Raw genomic sequence first — 20036 nt, forward strand, 5'->3', positions numbered from 1 at the left:
ATTACATAATTAATGGATAATAATACTAAGCTCATAAATAATATAAATGCTCTTTTTCCTATATTTTAAAAGAAATGTTAAGATAAAAGAAACTTACAGTTAAATTTTACTTTAATCATTAGTCAGTGGTTGTGGTAGCTACATATTACTAAAACACAGAATTTTAGCTGCAGAAAATCTATGTCTGTGCTGTTCAAGTTTAATATTCTTTCATCCTTTAGTTCATCCCCTGTGTGTGTGTACACTCAATCTTGTCCAACTCTTTGCAACCCTATAAACTGTAACCCACGAGGCTCCTCTGTCCATGGAATTTTCCAGGCAAGAATACTGAAGTAGGTTGCAATTTCCTTCTCCAGGGGATCTTCCTGACCCAGAGATCAAATTCATGTCTCTTGTGTCTCCTGCATCAGCAGGTGGGTTCTTTACCAGCTGAACCATCATGGAAATAATATTCAGGTTTAATATTCTTTCATCTTTTAGGTTCATCCCCTAAGTTGGTTAAATCTAAGTATTGTCCCTGTACAATCAAATCATATAGACAATATTGAAAATGTAGTTTCTGGTTTGACAAAGTATGCCTTTGATTTTTCTAGAAAATAAAATGTGCATGCGTCTAGGATGAATAATGCCCAAGTATGCATTTAAAATACTTTTAGGTATTGATTTTTAAATCATATTTCAGAAACCATTATAGCTGTGCATACAAACACAATTACAGACATTTCTGTAGTACTCAGTAATAGCTGTTGGGTCAGAGAAATAATGTACTTAATTTTTAAAACAATTTAATGCCAGATATATTATATATACTCATTATAAGTTTGGATTTAAGATATCTGACTAACAGACAAATACAAGTAAATAGTCCTACTTTATATTCCAAGAAATTAACTTCTTTTCTGGGTCAGTTATTAGGAGAGGAAGCCCAATCCAATAATCTAGTTTATTTTAAAATATCCATTAGGTACATTGACACAATTGAACTTTTCTTTTAAACGTTGTTTCTTTTTTTAAAATTTTGTTCCTTAATTAGAAAAAGATTATTCACATACTAAGGGAAAAATTGCTAAAAATGATACAATTTGATGGTATAAATTAATAGCACTAATTGTGCAACAAAATATTATGCCAACCAAAATAAACAGTTATGTAATGGCCTTGAAGCACATTGAATAAACTCTTCATCTCAAAAAAAAAATCATACAATTTTTCTCCACCTTATAAAAATTGAATCTTTAGTCAAGGCTGTGAAAAAATAAATTATTTCTTTCTTGCAGTGATATTAATTTTGACAATCTGATATTAAGCAAAAGTGAGTAGCACTCTGACCTTGCAAAAACTTGTTATAGTTTTCATGTTTCTAAATCTGTATTTTAATGTTGTTTTCTCTTCACAGTGACAACTCAATGAACAAGTCATTCAGGAATAAAGTTTCTTTGTAACTGACGAAAGTTGACAGAACTGATCTACATGAAAACATAGAAGGTAAGCTCCTTGACTTTGGTCTTGGCAGTGACTTTTTCTTTATATTTGACACCAAAAGCAAAAATTAAAAAGTGGGAATACATCAAACTAAAAAGCATCTGCACATCAACAAAATGAAAAAACATGCGACCTACAGAAAGGGAAAAAATATTTGCAACTCATACATCTGCTAAGGGATTAATATTTAAAATATATAAAAAACATATACAACTGAAAGCAAAAAACCAAACAGTTCAATTTAAAAATGGGCAGAGGAACTGAATAAGCATTCTTCTAGAGAAGACATATAAATGATCAGAAGGTACGTAGAAAGGTTTTCACTGTCTTAATCATCAGGGAAATACACATCAAAACTACATTGATATATCACCTCACACATGTTAGAATAGCTATCATCAAAAAGACAAGACCGATGAACCTATTTGCAATGCAGAAATAGAGGCATAGAGGTAGAGAATAAGTGTATGGACACCGAGACGGGAAGAGGGGGTGAGACGAATTGGGAGATTGGGACTCACATACATACACTACTATATAAAACAGATAACTAACGAGAACCTACTGAATAGCACAGGGAACGCTACGCAATACTCTGTGGTGACCTAAATGGAAAGGAAATCCAAAAACCAGGAGATATATGTCCACATGTAGCTGATTAACTCTGCTGTACAGTAGCAACTAACACAGCATTGTAAAGAAACTATATTCCAATAAAAATGAAAAATAAAAAAGGCAAAAGATAACAAGCGTTGGCAAGGATGCAGGGAGGAAAGGGAACCTCTGTGCAGTGTTGGTGGGAACATAAATTGCTTTTGCCTCTAAGGAAAACAGTTTGGAGGGCCCTCAAAAATTTAAAAATAGAATTACCATTTGATCCAGCAATCCCACATCTGGGTATACATCCAAAGTAAATGAAAACAGAGTTTTAGAGAGATGGTTGCACTTTCACGTTCACAGGAGCAGTATTAACAATAGCCAAGACACGGAATCAACCCGAGTGTCCATCCACAGGAGAACGAATCAAGGTGTGATGTATATATGGACGATCTCCAACTTATGACAGTCTGACTTATGATTTCTGACTTACTGTTGGTGCAAGAGTGACAAGCATTCTGTAGAAACTGTACTCTGAATTTGGATCTTTTCCTGGGCTAGTGATAACATGCTACACTATTCTCTTGTGTGGTTCTGGGAGCCTGGCTCCTAGTCAGCCAGAGGAACACGTGAGTGCACCGCTGACACACCTGTTGCCATTCCATACCCATAAAAACCATTCTGTTTTTCACTTTCAGTACAGAATTCAATACATGACATGAAATATTCAACACTTTTTCGTGTGTGTGAAATAGGCTTTGTGTTAGATGGTTTTGCCCAGCTGTAGGATAATGTTAAGTGTCCTGAGCACATTGAAAGTAGACTGGGCTAAGCTACATAGTTCAGTAGGTTAGGGGTATCAAATGCATTTTCAACTTATGATATTTTCAGCATACAATGGGTTTATGGGGTATAACCCTATCATAAGTCAACAAGATCTGTATACACAATCGAGTGTGAGTCAGACAGAATAATATAACAGAGAAGGATATGCTCTTATTTGTGACAAATGAGTGGACCTGGAGGACATGATGCTAAGTGAAATATGCCAGAAAGAGAAAGAAAATGCCACATGATATCATTTATATGTGTAGTCTGAAATAAATAAATGACTAAATAAAATTTTGGAACTGTCAAACAAAGTGTAGAAAAGTGGCTGCCCTGGGATAGGGAGGGAGGGGAAAAAATAGAGGTTGTTAAAAAGGCACAAACTAAATTAAGCAAAATTGACCAAATTTAAATCATATACCTGTATATTAATCATGTGAAGCATAGCTACCCGAATATGTTAACAAGAGGAATAAAAGTCTCTTTCAACCACATATGTGTGTTAACATCCAAGTGAAAGGCAGACATAAAATGTGTTTAGTTGTTCAGTCGTGTCTGACTCTTTGTGACCCCATAGACTATAACCCTCCAGGCTCCTCTATCCATGGAATTTTTCTGGCCAGAATACTGGAGTGGGTTGCCATTTCCTACTCCAGGGTTTCCTCCCCATCCAGGGATCAAACTCTTGCATCTCCTGCAGTGGCAGGTGGATTCTTTACCACTGGGCCACCTGGAAAGCCCAGCAAACATAAAGGTCATTCTGGAATGTGTGGAAGTTGATGAAATCTGTCTCCCTTGTCCCTATCCCCCACTGTCCACTCCATTCATTTCACTGAATGAGTCAATGATTTGTCTCTAGTTATTCTGTAGAGTCAGGACTTTGGAGCAACATCAGTGATGTGGGCCTGTTGCCAATTTATAAGAACAAAGGGAAGGGTTGCTGTGTGGGGGTTTATGCTTCAGATGTCCTGAGATCAGGAGATGGTAGCGGATGTGTGTTGTGAGCAGTGGCATTTGCTGAGGTCTTCATCGGTACTTTACTGCTTACTGTCATGGCTTGGCTTCTCCACTCGTCCTGCTTCACTTCCCACCATCTCTCGAGTCCCCTTTGCTTGGTTTCTGCTTTCCCCACTCTGTCTCAATGCCAGCTGTGCTTCTCACAGGAAACTGCTGTTTAATGTCACTGTTGATCAGCCTCCCCAGATACCCTTGGCAATCTCACTCTGTTTTCACAGCCTCTACCTCAGGAAATGCAGAATGATTCTTCTGGGGGAATTTTTTTTTCTTTTAAACATTTTATTAGAGTATAGTTGATTTACAATGCTGTGTTAGTTTCAAAAGTGCAGTTCAGTGAATCAGTTATATATTCATGCACGCTCAGCCTTGTCCAACTCTTTGTGACCCCATGGACAGTAGCCCACCAGGCTCCTCTGTTCATGGGATTCTCCAGGCAAGAATACTGGAGTGGGTTGCCATTTCCTCAGCCAGAGGATCTTCCTGACCCAGGGATCAAGCCTGTGTCTCCTGCATTGGCAGGCAGATTCTTTACTATTGAGCCACCTTTGAAGTCCCTATATATATCCAGTCTGGTTTTGTTTTGTTTTAGATTTTTTTCACTGAAACAGTTTTAAAGCTTCGTGATTTTTTTTCTTTTTAAATATAAAAGTGAAAATACTGAGAGCATGTCTGGGTACCTACTCCTTATCATTTGGGTGGCACTCAGTACTTTAATACATCCTAGTTTTTATGCACAGGACACTGCTCCTTTAATTGTCTCATTTTGGCACGTCTATCCTTCAGGATTGCCAGATCAGAGGAGATCATCACTGACAGACATTTCAGTTCTCTCTGTTCTGAAGCCAAGTGTACTACCAGACTGAGGGAATTAAGGGAATCAGAAAGGCTTTTGGTGAGATAGTATCAGTATTCCCAGAACTCTGAAGGAAGGAAACTGGAGGTAGAGGGTCTCGACATCAAGAGATCAGGGCTGGGAGGAACCTCCTCTGATTGGGGTGAGAGTGGTCATTCCAGTTGCAGTTATCTGTGCACCCCCAGGCAGATGGAGCCTGGCCCTCCTTAGCTGTGAAGTGTGAGTGCCCATCATTAGAATCTCTCATGGGAAAAATGGTTCCCATGGACCACTTGTCTTTAGGAGGCTATTAGTAACATGCATTTGTTACATCTTGTCTGGGAGTAGCCCATCCCTACAAGACTCTTTATCTAATACTATGTTAGCCTCTGGATTAGCTGTGTGCTTAGTCGCTCAGTTGTGTCCAACTCTGCGACGCCATGGACTGTGTAGCCTGCCAACCTCCTCTGTCCATGGGATTCTCCAGGCAAGAATACTGGAGTGGGTTGCCATCTCCTCCTGCAGGGGATCTTCCCGACCCAGGGATCGAACCTGCCTCTCCTGCACTGGCAAGCAGATTATTTACCAGCGTGCCACCTGGGTAGCCTCTGGATTAGCTAGTTAGCCTTTAAAACCCAAGGGCATAAGAACCTACTGACTATTGGGGTTATAAGTGGAGAAATAGTACATGCCTTGGATTGGTGGTTGGAGGTAAAATAAAGATTCTGAGTCATGGAGAACCAAATTAGGGTGAGGAGCTTGAGAGGCCAAGGGACTGCAAGAGAAGAAATTTGTGCAAAGTTTGGTAAATTTAAAGAGTCAGAGAAAAGAGAGAAACAGAGAAGGGTAGAGAAGAGATACTTAAACCACTTTGCTTTTTTGCATTTTCTTTGTTTAGCCTAGGTCTTATTCTATTTACTATCAAATGGACTCCACTTTCTCTGTTAATTATTTGTTAATATTTTGGGGGGGGGGGAAATCAAGGATAAATTGTTCACTTTTGTTTGCTGATGTTGACAGAGCAGTTCCATTTCCAAGGGTAGGCTTTTGTTTTGCTTGGTTTTGTTTTTAATTATCTTTATTGGAGTATAGTTGCTTTACAATGTTGTGTTAGTTTCTATCATACAGCAAAGTGAATCAGCTATATGTAAACACATATCGCCTCTTTTTTTGATTTCCTCCCCATTTAAGTCACCTGAGAGCATCACGCAGAGTTCCCTGTGCTGTACTGTAGGTTCTCACCAGCTATCTATTTTATGCATAGCATCAATACTATAGATACATCAGTCCCAAACTCCCAATTCCTCCCACCCCTCCTTTCCCCCTTGGTATCCATATATTTGCCCTCTACAACTGTGTCTCCACTTCTGCTTTGCAAATAAGATCATCTATATCATTTTTCTAGATTCCTCTGCATTAATATATGATATTTGTTTTTCTCTTTCTGATTTACTTCACTCTGTATGACAGTCACTAGGTCCATCCATATCTTTGCAAATGGCACAATTTCATTCCTTTTAATGGCTTAGTAATATTCCACCTTTTCTTTATCCACTCCTCTGTTGATGGACATTTAGGTTGCTTCCATGTCCTGGCTATTGTAAACTGTGACAGTGGGCTTTCTGAATAAGATCTGCTTTGTTCTTATCAGCACTGGCAAAGAGCTAAGAGAAAGATCACTGTCCTTACCAAAGGGAAAACACTTTAACTTTTGATTAATAATCTGTTTTTTAGTGAATCAAAATGAGGAACTCAAAGACCTCTGAAAGTTGCTGGAAGCATGGACAGGCTAAGATCCTCATCATGGCCCCTAATTTTTCTTTTATAGCAAGTTACTGGTAAGTGAATTGTTACACTAATCTGAGACTTTCTCAAAAAGATAGAGATGATAGATAGATAAACAGATAGATAGCTGATAGATGAAATGTTTGCAGTGGATACAGTTCTCTGGATGCTATGACTTACTGACCTGCCATAGGGCCGGTGGTAATGAAACCGAGCAGGACCATATGATCCTCGCCCCCCCGCCCCCCCACCCATGTCCTCTGCCTGCCTTTTGCCTGTGGAAAATTTTAATCAAAGAGTAAGTTTAATCAAAGAAGTGAGAAACACTGAAACAAAGGAAAACAGTCTAAGGATACTAAATAATAATAATGTAGTCATTAAGCATAGTCAAGGACTTTTAATTCTTTCTCAAGGGCCTTAGATAGTATTCTGAGCCATATCCTGTAAGCTGCCTTATACATACCAAAACCCCAGGTGGAGAAGTTAACTACATGATGGCCAGACTGTTCCCAGGACTTCAGCTGCCACAATTCTGAGAAATGACTGCAAAGAAATGGGAATAAATGGACCCTGGAACTGATGATTAACTGCACCTAAAACATTCAAGATGATATTGGTCAGACCACAGATGATCAATTTGAAATGACTGTTAGAGATGGCTGTGCTATTTCTGCATGTAGTCCTCCCCCACCAGACTCCTGTCTATAAGTGCTCTCACCTTCTTCTTGTCAGGGGGTGGGGGGACTCGGCCTTTGGACAGATGTCTGCCACCCCCTGCCCCCTCCCCCTCAGTTGCCAGCATCTAAGATAAAGCAAACTTCCCTTTCCACCATACTGGCCTGCTTATTGGCTTTTGAGCAGTGAGCAGTCAGACACCCTATGCATACCTTTTGGTAACAGTGAGAAGGGACAGGCATACCTTTTCAGTGCAGGAGGCTCCAAATGACACTTTCCACTGAAGAGCTGCCAACCCCAATACATCCAGGCTCTGCACTGTCAGTCTCTCCTTCCACTGTATATCCAAAATCCATCATTGTCCTGATTTCCAACTGAGTCACTATCTCTCTGATGAGACTCCTAGTTATGATGAAGCTTCAATGACAGGAAGAAAAGTGAACCAATTTGTTCTTACAAAGTTCTCTAACCAGGATGAGCTGTGTGTGTGTGTGCTCACTCAGTCATGTCTGACTCTTTGCTACCCCATGGCCTGTAGCCTGCCAGGCTCCTCTGTCCATGGTATTTCCCAGGCAAGAATACTGGAGTAGGCTGCCAAGCTCTCCTCCAGGGGATCTTCCTGACCCAGGGATCAAACCTGTGTCTTCTGCATTGGTAGGCAGAGTTTTACCACTGCATCACCTGGGAAGCCCAGGATGGGCTGACACATTAGCAATATAACCCCCTCCCCATAAAATCATTGTACTATAACTTCTTATATGGGGAAACAATGCAAACAGTGACACACTTTATTTTCTTGGGCTCCCAAATCACTGCAGATGGTGACTGCAGCCATGAAATTAAAGTTATGACCAACCTAGACAGTCTATTAAAAAGCACAGACATTACTTTGCCAACAAAGGTCTGTCTATTCAAAGCTATGACTTTTCCAGTAGTCATATATGGATGTGAGAGTTGGACTATCAAGAAAGCTGAGCACCAAAGAATTGATGCTTTTAACTGTGGTGTTGGAGAAGACTCTTGAGAGTCCTTGGACTGCAAGGAGATCAAAGCAGTCAATCCCAGAGGAAATCAGTTCTGAATATTTATTAGAAGAACTGATGCTGAAGCTCTAATACTTTGGCCACCTGATGGGAAGAACTGACTCATTTGAAAAGACCCTGATGGTGGGCAAGATTGAAGTCAGGAGGAGAAAGGGATGACAGAGGATGAGATGATTGGATGGCATCACCGACTCAATGGACATGAGTTTGAGCAAGCTCCCAGAGTTGGTGATGGACAGGGAAGCCTGGCATGCTGCAGTCCATGGGGTCGCAAAGAGTTGGAGACAACTGAGTGACTGAACTAAATTGATAACTTCCTATACATTAACAGGACTTGGGACCATATATCTCCTTTATATCTGTTCCTGTCTACTACTACATACTGTCTATGTCCCATGTAGTTCATTTATATCCAAGACTACAGGTGTTCATGGAGCCTAGGATCTGAGTGTGTAGTCATAAAATATATTGTGTAGAAAAAATTTCTTGGCTATGTCATGCAGGATCTTAGTTCCCTGACTAGAGATTGAACCCAGGCCCAGAGCAATGAAAGTGCTGAGTCTTAATTAATCACTGGATGATGAGGGAATTCCCTTACATAGAAATGTTTGTGTGAAATTTGCAGAGTCCTTTGATAGTCACTCAGAGTTCTTGATTTTTTACATCTCTTTATGACCCTTAAAGGGGCTTCCCACTTGGCACAGTGGTAAAGAATCCACCTGCCAATGCAGAAGACACAGGAGATGCAGATTCAATCCCTGGGTCAGGGAGATCCCCTGGAGAAGGAAATGGCAACCCACTCCAGTATTCTTGCCTGGAGAATCCCATGGGCAGAGGAGCCTGGTAGGCTACAGTCCTTGGGGTCAGAAAGAGTCAGACACAACTCAGCAACTGAGCATGCACATGCACATGAGCCTTGAAGAGTTAGTTCTAACCACCTACGAGAATAGTCTGGGGGAATATTTTTCTAGAGCAATCTGAATGGTTTAATGCTGAGAAAGATGAACTTAAATAATAAGCAAAGAAAAGAACAACTCCAGAATCTACTGAATAACAAATTATCGAACCTCTTACATTCCATAGAGTGTTTCCCCAAGACACCTATTATCTTACCGTTAAGTCCTCAGGACCATAACTGTGTAAGATAGATGGGGAGGAACTACTCTTGTCTTAACCAACACATGAGGTTCAAGAGAGTAAGAGGCTTGTTCAAGATCACACTGCCTTAATTTCTCTTTCTGTTTTCTCATTGTTAGTGTATAGGAATCCAAGGGATTTCTGTGTGTTAATTTTATATAAATGATATAAAATTATATATATCTATACACTAACTGCACTTATATCTATATACTAGCAATGAGAAAATAGAAAGAAAAATTAAGGAAACAATTCCATTCACCATTGCAACAACAACAACAAAAAAATACTTCAGAATAAATCTACCTAAAGAAACAAAAGACCTATATATAGAAAACTATAAAATACTGATGAAAGAAATCAAAGATGACACAAATAGATGGAAAATATACCATGTTCATGGATTGGAAGAATCAATATAGTGAAAAATGAGTGTATTGCCCAAAGCAATCTATACATTCAATGCAATCCCTATCAAGCTACCAATGGTATTTTTCAGAGAACTAGAATGAATAATTTCACAATTTGTATGGAAATACAAAAAAACCTCAAACAGCCAAAGCAAACTTGAGAAAGAAGAATGGAACTGGAAGAATCAACCTGCCTGATGTCAGGCTATACTACAAAGCTACAGTCATCAAGACAGTATGGTACTGGCACAAAGACAGAAATATAGATCAATGGAACAAAACAGAAAACCCAGAGATAAATCCATGCACATATGCACACCTTATTTTTGACAATGGAGGCAAGAATATACAGAGGAGAAAAGACAATCTCTTTAACAAGTGGTGCCGGGAAAACTGGTCAGCCACTTGTAAATGAATGAAACTAGAACACTTTCTAACACCATACACAAAACTAAACTCAAAATGGATTAAAGATCTAAACGTAAGACCAGAAACTATAAAACTCCTAGAGGAAAACATAGGCAAAACACTCTCTGACATAAATCACAGCAGGATCTTCTATGACCCACCTCCCAGAGTAATGGAAATAAAAGCAAAAATAAACAAATGGGACCTAATTAAACTTAAAAGCTTTTGCACAACAAAGGAAACTATAAGCAAAGTGAAAAGACAGCCTTCAGAATGGGAGAAAATAGTAGCAAATGAAGCAACTGACAATTAATCTCAAAAATATACAAGCAGCTCATGAAGCTCAATTCCAGAAAAATTAACAACCCACTTTAAAAATGAGCCAAGCAGGTGCAGCGCTGCGCAGCTCTCTTGCTCACACAAAGCCCAGATGCGGAGAAAATGGCGGCAGGGGTCGAAGCAGCGGCCGAGGTGGCAGCGACAGAGCCCAAAATGCAGGAGCAGAGCAGCGCGCCTGGCGTGCCAAGTGACAACGGAGCTCCAGGCCCGAAAGGTGAAGGAGAACGACCTGCTCAGAATAAGAAGAGGAAAGAGAAAAACATAAAAAGAGGAGGCAATCGCTTTGAGCCATACGCCAATCCACCTAAAAGATACAGAGCCTTCATTACAAACATACCTTTTGATGTGAAAAGGCAGTCAGTTAAAGACCTGGTTAAAGAAAAAGTTGGTGAGGTAACATACGTGGAGCTCTTAATGGACGCTGAAGGAAAGTCAAGGAGATGTGATGTTGTTGAATTCAAGATGGAAGAGAGCATGAAAAAAGCTGCTGAAGTTCTAAACAAGCATAGTCTGAGTGGAAGACCACTGAAAGTCAAAGAAGATCCTGATGGTGAACAAGCCAGGAGAGCAATGCAAAAGGTGATGGCTATGACTGCTGGGATGGGTATGGGACCAGGTGACCAAGAATGATTAATATCCCACCCAGTATCCTAAATAATCCTAACATCCCAAATGAGATTATCCATGCATTACAGGCTGGAGGACTTGGAAGCACAGTATTTATAGCAAATCTGGATTATAAATTTGGCTGGAAGAAACTGAAGAAAGTTTTTAGTATGGCTGGTGTGGTGGTCTGAGCAGACATTCTTGAGGATAAAGATGGAAAAAGTCACGGAATAGGCACTGTTACTTTTGAACAGTCCACTGAAGCCGTGCAAGCTATATCTATGTTTAATGGCCAGCTGCTGTTTGACAGACCAATGCACGTGAAAATGGATGAGAGGGCCTTACCAAAAGGAGATTTTTTCTTTCCTGAGCGTCCACAACAACTTCCCCGTGGACTTGGTGGAACTGGCACGGGGTTAGGACCAGGAGGGCAGCCTATTGATGCCAACCGTTTGAATAAAGGCATTGGAATGGGCAACCTGGGACCTGCAGGAATGGGAATGGAAGGCATAGGATTTGGAATAAATAAAATGGGAGGCATGGAGGGACCTTTTGGTGGTGGTATGGAAAACATGGGTCGATTTGGATCTGGGATGAACATGGGCAGAATAAACAAAATCCTAAGTAATGCCCTGAAGAGAAGAGAGATCATTGCAAAGCAGGGAGGAGGTGGAGGCAGAGGCAGAGGCAGTGTCCCCGGAATTGAGAGGATGGGCCCTGGCATTGACCACATTGGGCCGAGGGTGGGCTGGGGTGGGGGGGCAGCATGGAATGCATGGGCGCAGGCCTGGGCCACGGCATGGATTGTGTGGGCTCAGAGATTGAGTGCATGGGCCTGGCCATGGACTTCATGGGCTCCGTTCAGCGCATGGGCTCCGGCATCAAGCGCATGGCCTCCTGGGCCTTGACCACATGGCCTCCAGCATTGAGCGCATGGGCCAGACCGTGGAGCACATTGGCTCTGGAGCGCATGGGTGCTGGCATGGGCTTTGGCCTCAAATGAATGGCTGCACCCATTGACCGTGTGGGCCAGACCATCGAGCTCATGGGCTCTGGTGTGGAGCACATGGGCCCTGCCATCGAGTACATGGGCCTGGGCATGGAGCGCATGGTGCCCACAGGCATGGGCCCCATGATGGATCACATGGTCACCAGTCTGGAGTGCATGGGTGCCAACAACCTGGAGCGCATGGGCCTGGAGCGTATGGGCCCCAACAGTCTCAAGCATATGGGTTTGGAGCGCATGGGTCCTGCCATGGGCCCAGCCCTGGGTGCTGGCATTGACTGCATGGGCCTGGCCATGGGTGGTAGTGGTGGTGCCAGCTCTGACTGTGCCATTGAGATGGAGCATGGCAACTTTGGAGGAAGTTTCACGGGTTCCTTTGGTGGAACTGGAGGCTATGCCCCTGGGGAGGCCAGGAAGGCCTGCCAGATATTTGTGAGAAATCTCCCATTTGATTTTACATGGAAGATGCTAAAAGACAAGTTCAACGAATGCAGCCACGTGCTGTATGCCGACATCAGGATGGAGAATGGGAAGTCCAAGGGGTGTGGTGTGGTTAAGTTTGAGTCGCTAGAGGTGGCTGAGAGAGCCTGCCGGATGATGAATGGGATGAAGCTGAGTGGCCGAGAGATTGATGTTCGAATCGATAGAAATGCTTAAGCAGTTGCCTTTTTAGAACATCGATATCAGACTTCTGAATTGGTATTTTTTCTTGTTAACCATTTTAATTTGTTGGCCTGATGTATAAAGATGTTTAAAAAATTCAGTTGCTTTTTGGGGTAATTTGAATTACTTTTTTAATGACTGGGGTTCCATTTGTTTGCATTGAGATTGCAATGTGCACAATTTTTTTTGTAGCTGTGGCATCTTGTTGACATCGAATATGACTTTGATAATAAATACCAGTTCCTGAAAAAATAAAATAAAATAAAAAATGGGCCAAAGAACTAAACAGACATTTCTCCAAAGAAGACATACAGATGGCTAACAAACACATGAAAAGATGCTCAACATCACTCATTAGCAGAGAAATGCAAATCAAAACCATAATGAGGTACCATCTCACGCCAGTCAGAATGGCTGCTATCAAAAAGTCTACAAACAACAAATGCTGGAGAGGTTGCGGAGAAAAGGGAACCTTCTTACACTGTTGGTGGGAATGCAAACTAGTACAGACACTATGGAGAACAGTGTGGAGGTTCCTTAAAAAACTGGAAACAGAACTGTCATATGACCCAGCAATCCCACTGCTGGGCATATACACCAAGGAAACAAGAATTGAAAGAGACACGTGTATCCCAATGTTCATTGCCATACTGTTTATAATAGCTAGGAAATGGAAGCAACCTAGATGTCCATCGGCAGATGAAAGGATAAGAAAGTTGTGGTACATGTACGCAATGGAATATTACTCAGCTATTAAAAAGAATGCATTTGAATCAGTTCTAATGAGGTGGATGAAACTGAAGCCTATATTATACAGAGTGAAGTAAGTCAGAAAGAAAAACACATATATAATGCATATATATGGAATTTAGAAAGATGGTAACGATGAGCCTATATGCGAGACAGCAAAGGAGACACAGATTTAAAGAACAGACTTATGGACTCTATGGGAGAAGGCAAGGGTGGGAAGATCTGAGAGAATAGCATTGAAACATGTATATTACCATATGTGAAATAGATTGCCAGTCCAGGTTTGATGCATGAGACAAGGTCCTCAGGGCCAGAGCACTGGGACGACCCAGTGGGACGGGATGGGGAGGGAAGTGAGGGGGTGTTCAGGATGGGGAACAAGTGTACACCTATGGCTAATTCATCTCAATTTATGGCAAATACCACTACAGTATTGTAAAGTAATTAGCCTCCAATTAAAATTAATAATTTAAAAAATAAAAAAATAAAATTAAAAAAAAAAGATCACACTGCCTCTCTGTGGCTGATCTGGGACTTGAACCAGGTCTTTTGATGCCTGATGTGAGATTCACATTCCATTTCCACCCAAGGGTCTGGCAACCTCATCTTTCTCTAATGGTGTTTCACCAACTGGCGTATTCAGAAAGCAGACACTGAGACAGAGTTTAGTGTTGAAGGGATTCGTCAGGGTGTACTCGGGGTTGACACCTGTGGAAGGGAGGGGGAGGAGGCAGATTTGGTAGAGGGAGAAGTGAGCTGGGGTGCAGGACCAATGCCACGGGAGCTCTGGATCCAGGCAGTGTGGTTCCAGGTCTCCCCTTCAGTGACCGTATTTCTTTCCTCCTGAATTTGTCAAGAGCAGGGACTATTTATGTCTCTAACTTTTAGTGCAGTGTTTACCACATAAAAGGCACTTCATGCCTTTCCGAATGAATAAACAGAGTTGGAAAGAACCAAAATGTTTCACAGTAGGGAAGTGGTTAAATCAATTAGGATTAATACTTCAATGCAAAATCATGCATCTCAATATAGAAAAAACAGCAATTATGAAAACTAGGGAACATGAAAAAAATTTTACACTCTTGAAAAACAGCACATGTAGTCATACATACATTTGCTGGGTTTGAAATGATGAAAATGTACATATTAACATAATAAGGGCCAGAAAATAAATAAATGAAAGTCATATTATATTAAATTTGTGGGATTGTGGGTGGTTTTCATTTTTTTGTTTGTTCTTTCAATGTTGCCATAATTTAGTTTGTGTGATATTGCTTACATTGTTGAGAAGAAGACGAACCACCAATTGTGGCTTTGCCAGCATCACTGTCAACCTGGGAGTGAGCCTGTTGGGTCTCAGCAGTGAGATGGGGTTTAGAGAGATGGGAAATAGACCTGGCAGAGGAAGCTATTCAGCAGCTGTGGACATCGGGGAAGGCTGAATCCACCCCCAGGAAAGCCCTTATCTTCTTGCTAGAGGGCTATTCCAAAATCTTTAATTCTTAAATTGAATTTTAATATCTGCTGATTCAAAATTGCTTTGAGTTAATGGAATTTTGTTTCTTTTGATTTGTGTTCACTTGTCATAAGATGTTTGAATCCTTTAACAAGTTTTTAATTCAACACAATCATGTAAGTTCAATATTTGGTGTGTTTTCTAAGCTTCGCATGGTCACAGACCAGGAACTCATTCAGGGATTGCTGTCTTCTCTTGCAAAGACCTCTCTCCTCTCTTAAATGTGCTTTGCAGATGACTTAAGAACATTCTGGCATTTGTGTTAGATAGACATTGCTTTTACTTTGGTTTAGTGTTCTAAACTCTCCACTGTGCTTCAAGCCTGACATAGTATTTGTATAGAAGTTTAAAACCTGATTTCACTCCTTCTCTTTGAATCCCTTCTCTCTTCTCTTACTCTGTGAAGCAAATTCTGCCAAATAAAACTCTGCTGTTTGCTCAGCTACTGGGCTGTCTCTTCCAAGCCTGGGACTCCAAAGTCTGTTCTCTGATGTGTTCCATTCTCTGAGCAAATTTTCCCCATCTCGTGAATCAAAGTCAAGGGCTTTCCTCACCTTCTATCATCTCTGTGTTCTGCATAGCCACATTCATCTTCAGTGCCAGGAAGAAGGTCATCACATAAGCTCTCTCCTTTAAGAAATTCTGATGTCACCGAAGATTACACAAAAGGTACTCTATTCAGTAGGTAACGAAGTTGTGAAAAAATCTTACTGAAATCTCAGTGTCTTCCTCTAGGTAGACACATCCCTGTGTGTGTTTTCTTGTATACTGACAATCTTTACCTACTAATGTGGCTTTGAAGACCAAGGATGTAGGCAAGGAAGAGAGTAATAGAGATAGAAATTTATATATATATATCTTAGAAATTTAGAAATATATATATTTAGAAATTATATATATATCTTAGAAATTTAGAAATATATATATATTTAGAAATTATATATAAATTTAGAAATTTATTATAAATTTATATAAATATGTATATTTAGAAATTTATATATATATGTGTATAGGACTTCCTTGGTGGCTCAGCTGATATATATATATATATATATATATATTAAGGGCCAGAAAATTTCATTTATCCAGGATGCTGGGAGATGTGTTCATACATCCTAGCATCCTGGATAACACCGTTGTAGCCATCTAAAACCCTTGGGTCATTCTGGATAACTAAATAGTGATTTCAAGCAGCCAAGGATATACACATTTCATTCATTCATTCAACAAATTCTTGAGCACCTACTATGCATTAGGCACTATTCTGGGTAACCATTTATCCATCAAAGCTTAAACTTTGGAATGAATTCCTTCTGAAATCACTCATATTTCTTTTCACTTGATCCTTTCTATAGTCAGCTCAGTTCAGTTCAGTCACTCAGTCATGTCTGACTCTGCGACCCCAGGGACCGCAGCACACCAGGCTTCCCTGTCCATCACCAACTCCCAGAGCTTGCTCAAACTCATGTCCATCAAGTCAATGATGCCATCCAACCATCTCATCCTCTGTTGTCCTCTTCTTCCCCTGCCTTCAGTCTTCCTCAGCAACAGGGTCTTTTCCAGTGAGTCAGTTCTTCGCATCAGGTGGCCAAATGGAGCTTCAGCTTCAGTATCAGTCCTTCCATTGAATATTCAGGACTGATTTCCTTTAGATTGACTGATTTGATCCCCTTGCAGCCCAAGGAACTCGCAAGAGTCTTCTCCAACACCACCATTCAAAAGAATCATTTCTATCGTACTCTTATACTAATCTAATCTTTTCTTGGTGACAGAAGATTAGATACAGTTTGGTAGGGTGTAAAGAATAATATTGAGTGTTGAGAGAACTGAACTTTAGTGGGTTTCCATTTCCTTCTCCAGGGGATCTTCCTGATCCAGGGAACAAACCCAGGTCTCCTGGATTGCAGGAAGATGCTTTACCGTCTGAGCTACTAGGGAAGCCCAGAGAAATATATAAGGGATCACAAATAATTTTTAGTAGAACTGAAACCCCATGGACTGTAGCCTGCCAGGCTCCTCTGTCCGTGAAAGTCTCCAGGCAAGAATACTGGAGTGGGTTGCCATCCCCTTCTCCAGGGGATTTTCCCAAGCCAGGGATTGAATCTGGGTCTCTTGCATTGCAGGCAGATTCTTTACCATCTGAGCCATGAGTTTGCAAAGAGTCGAACACAACTGAGTGACTAACACACACATATATTTCTCCACAGATTGTTTTCTGTATAAAAGTTATTCATAAACTATGGAAGGCTATGCACATCTAAGGCATCATCGTTATGGACAGTCATTCTAACACTGGGCCATAATACAGACATTTCCTTGGTGTCAACTAAGGTAGATGAGGTATTTGCCCCTATACTAAATGGACCTAGATTTCAGGGCTTCTAGTGTTTGTATATATGGGTAATGGGGCTGAGTTGGGTATGGGGGAGTTTCACCAAGCTTGCAAACTTATTTTGAAAAGATATGAAGTGAATTTTCATACTGTTCTCCTTGTTCTCCTTCTGTTTTCAGAAAGACTTGTAGGGGGAGGCGATTTTTCATAAAATTTATTCATGCTAAAGGAAGGCCGAAAATTTCAAAGCTTTTCCTTCTGTTTTGTGCAGCCAAAGGGTGGAGACCTTAAATAGAAGGCCCTTTGTTTAACAATGCAGATTCGTATTTTGGATAAGCAAGGGTAGGCTTGAACTCAGTTTGGAACAGAGGTTAAAAAACAAAACTCTTCTGAAGAAGGGATTAACAGAATTTATGGGATGGAAGGCTGGCAGTCAGGGTAGGGAGAAGGTATATGTGCATGCATGTGTGTGTGTATAACAGAAAAGCCCCCAAAGATGGAGACAATGTGGACCTAAATATAGAGATGGAAATGGCTGAATGAAGTTTTAGAACACATTTTATTCAAGTTCTTTTTTTGACTAAACGGCAATCTGTCTTCATTATCCTCAGCTCTAAGTCTGCAAACAGGTAGCTCTGTGTTAGCGATGATGCACAGAGGTGAGGGGTAAGCCAGTCCTGCCTACAACATCACTCTGCTCTGCACCTGTGTTGATGGGAGGACCGAGGCCTGTGGTCCAGACAGATGAGGCTAGAGGAGGCCCAGAGCAAGGGGTCGGGGGAAGGAAAGGGCTCACAGAAGATGAACTGACTTCGCTAATAATAAATCCCCTGAGAATTTAAAGAAACTTTGATTGATGAGACCTCTGGACATGCTAATGCTATGATATGCAGGATGAGGGCTTGAGACATTTACATTTTAATTCTAAATGATGGTGGGGATTTCCCTGGTGGTACAGTGGATAAGAATCTGCCTGCCAGTGCAGGGGACACAGGTTCGATCCCCGGTCTGGGCAGATTTCACCAGCTGTGGAGCAACTGAAGCCTGTGTGCCCCAGCTACTGAGCCCAGGTGCTGCGAACTACTGAAGCCCAAGCACCTAGAGCACAGGCTCCCCAACAAGAGAAGCCACTGACTACAACGAGAAGCCCCTGCACTGCAATGAAGAGCAGACCCAACTCACCGCAACTAGAGAAAGCCCGCAAACACCAACAAAAACCCAGAGCAACCATAAGTAAATAAATAAAATTTTAAAAAAGATGGTGGAACCACAGAAATGTTTATGAATTAATATAACTGATAACAATGTATCAAAGTTACAATGGCAAAGTTAAACAGATAATCACATGAGTGATACTTGCTTTAGGTCTTTTTTAAGAACAACTGTTAAAGACAGATTTTTTTCTCTCTTTCCCAGAGGTAAATCCTTTCTTAAAATTGCAGAATATCATTCCCGTGGCTTAAATATGTAAGGGGATACATTGTTTTGTGTTTTAAAATTTGGGGTAAATGTTATATTGTTCATCTTTTACAACTTACACTGCTCATCTTTAATAATTTTGCTTTTAATCAGTATTATGCTCTTGACATTTCTCTATTTTGATATATGAGATCACTTTAACTGCTGTATAAGAATTGTTTTAATTGTCATCTTTTATGCATTCTCCTACTGCAGGACAGTTAGATTGCCTCTGCTTTCACACAAATACAAATACTGAACACACATGGTAGCATTGAATATCTTTGTATTCATCTCTCTGTGCCCATGTGCTGCAGTTTCTCTAGGGTGAACACCTGCAAGTTGAATTTCTGGTTTGTGGGATGTCTTAGCCCAGATCCCCTAGAAAAGCCAGAGCCTGAATCAAGGCTTAAGAGATGATGCTTTGCTAGGAAGCCAACCCTAGAGCAGTGGGGCTGAGGGAAGGAGGATGCAAGGCAGAGAAGGATGAGGACAAGTGCAAGGTTTGTGCAAATGCCATGGCTTCAGAGCAAGCCAAGAAGAGTGGCTGGGCAGGTGAACCCGCTTGGCCAAATGGGGTGTCTCTGGATGTAGGCCATAGAGGGACATATTCCTAGGAACAGTGAACTGGAAGAGGACAAGTGGCAACTGATCTGCTGGCCCGCCTTTCTCTTCTCTCTCCTGTGGACAAAGTCCATTTGGGGAGGAGTTAGTCACCCTGCAGTTTTAGACATCATCACCCGCGGCTGCTACAGAAACCCGCCTCCACTCTCACCCTCCTGTGGCCCACACAGGAAGTGGTGGAAGAGCCAGAGACCCCTGGACACCTGAAACATTGGAAATCAAATACACTTCAATGAAAACAAAGTAACTTACTGACATTTTCATTGAAGCATAATTGAAAAGGAAAGTGAAGTCACTCAGTCATGGCCGACTCTTTGCAACCCCACAGACTGTAGCCTGCCAGCCTCCTCCATCCATGGAATTCTCCAGGCAAGAATACTGGAGTGGGGTTGCCATTTCCTTCTCCCAGGGGATCCTTCTGACCCAGGGATCAAACCCAGGTCTCCCACACTGCAGGAAGACTCTACTGTCTGAGCCACCAGGGAAGCCCCGAAGCATAACTGACATAACCTCATGTTGGTTTCATGT

The 20036-nt window shown here is 41.3% G+C and overlaps 1 pseudogene; it reads left to right on the forward strand.

Moving 5' to 3' along the window:
* The first annotated feature begins 10649 nt into the window (after nucleotides 1-10649).
* LOC133049260 (heterogeneous nuclear ribonucleoprotein M-like) lies at nucleotides 10650-12853 on the forward strand (annotated as a pseudogene).
* The last annotated feature ends 7183 nt before the right edge of the window (nucleotides 12854-20036 follow it).

Source organism: Dama dama, chromosome 30 (genome assembly GCF_033118175.1).
Source record: "Dama dama isolate Ldn47 chromosome 30, ASM3311817v1, whole genome shotgun sequence".
Classification (NCBI taxonomy): domain Eukaryota; kingdom Metazoa; phylum Chordata; class Mammalia; order Artiodactyla; family Cervidae; genus Dama; species Dama dama.